This window comes from Arachis ipaensis, chromosome B09, assembly GCF_000816755.2.
Source record: "Arachis ipaensis cultivar K30076 chromosome B09, Araip1.1, whole genome shotgun sequence".
Lineage (NCBI taxonomy): Eukaryota > Viridiplantae > Streptophyta > Magnoliopsida > Fabales > Fabaceae > Arachis > Arachis ipaensis.
The window spans coordinates 8635548-8637769 of NC_029793.2; positions in this window are offsets into that span (position 1 = coordinate 8635548).

Here is a 2222-nt window from a genome sequence, read left to right on the forward strand (position 1 = left end):
ACATTTAGCCATATCTTATTTTTTATTGTTAAGAATTAGAATTTACTATTTAGAGTTCAAAATTTTGTTAATCATGCAACACAAAAACATATTTTTTAAACAATAAATGCATATGAAAAAATTAAAAAATATTTTAGAAAAAAAAAATTAAGGACTCCTTCCACTTAATATATAAAAGGATTTTATCTATCTCAATACATTGAAACAGAACAACACCTCATTGACTATTGAGTTGCTGAAAAAAGACTTGGCAGAAAAATATAATGATTGTAAATGGATATTCTAAATTTCATTGCGACATTGAAAAATATAAAACAAGGTTGATTGATAAAGGCTAAGGGATTCAACTAAGTGGTTGGAGTGGATTAATTGTAAACCTTTGGCAAGAATCAAAAACTCTAGGAATAGTTCTGTTATTGGCACACAAAAGGTGATATTTGAAACAACACATTACACATGGTATTAGAGGAAGTATTAGAGGAAGCAAACAACACATTGCACATGGTATTAGATTTTCTGTGTTTAATGGTAAGAATGGTGATTGATCAAATAGATGAGACAACTATCTGGCTTTGGTCTTGTGAATATCTAGCATATAGTCATAACAGTTGGATGATAAGGGTGGATGTTAGTTAGTCATACAAATTACATTAGTTTGTGCGACAGAATTGGAAGAATTGGATTTGTTTGTTGTGTGTGTTTGGTATATAGCCTCCACTACGGTACAGATCAAGATTTACAGATATTCTATTTTTTTATTTTATTTCGTTACACATGTATTGGATATTCTTTGGCTGGCTTAGTTATTTTTCATTAGCTCTGAGTGGCCCTTGGACTTGGATCATGAATTTTGGATTTTATTAGGAAAGTGAGAAAAAAAAAGTTGGATTAACTTAGAAGCAGAAAACAATAATCATATAAAACAAGTCTATTGAACTAGAAAAAAAAAAAAGAAGATAAAAAAAGCATGTTGAGAATAATTGATTTTTTTTTCATTTTTTAGAATATATTTAATTGTAAAATCTTTTTTTCTCTTATATAAGATTTAAATAAAAATAGAAAAGAATTAGTTGAAAAATTAATACAAGAAACAGGCAATATGGAAATGCCACATCAAACATATTTCAAAACAACAATGTTATTTGTATACTAAAATCAGCCACCAATATATTTATGTATAAATATATGTATAGTTTAATTTATTTTTAATATGTATTTGTATTTCAACATATATTTTATATTAATGGCTGACTTTGATAGTTGATTTTAATATACACGTAGCATAACTCATTTAAAAAATATACCTATAAAAATTTTAAATTTTAATTTTTAAAAAGATTAAAATACTTTTATAATTAATTTTTAAAAGATTAAGATTATTTAATTATATTAAAAATTATAAAATTCAACTTTTAAGAATACTAAAATAAAGATGAGACTAAAAGGTCATTTAGCATGAATTTAAATAATTTTATTTTGATACTGTAAAATAATTTTATACATGCATATCCAATTATATAGGAATATGTTAGAAAAAATAACTACGTTTTACATTAATAGTATGAATGAACATTAAAAAAAAAAGAATGTAATTGAACGACTATATAAAATATTTTACATTATCAGTGTATCAAAATTAAATTTTAATTTAAAAAGACAAAAATATCAAGATTTTTTATTGAATTATAAATTAGAAATTAATTTGAAGTTTTAAAACACTAAAATACCATGTCGATTATTTAGTCAAAAGAATCATAAATCGAAATATTTTTAAAATAACTACGAAAATTCTCTTATGAAATTAGAAGGGATTTTACAAAGTAAAGAATAAAATATTAGAACTAAAATGATAAATATTTAATTAGAGTATTTTTTGAACAACACACTTTTATGATTCTTTTGAATTCTTTTGATTATTAAACACATATTTTAGAAATTCTTACATTTTATTATGTCTTGAAGTTAAATTTCGAATTTTTTATGTGTAGTTCATAGACAAAATTATTGAACTTTTATATCTGGTCTATTAGTGATTAAGCTTAGTTTGAGAAGACTTGATGCAATAATAATATCGAATATTTTTAAATCTTTTAGTGATTTGAATAATTATTTAGTTTGAGAATACTTAAAAGAAAAATATTTTGTAACACTATTTTATAAAAAATATTATTTACAATGCACTGTTAACTATAAGTTTCAACAAAAAAAAATATTTATCACCT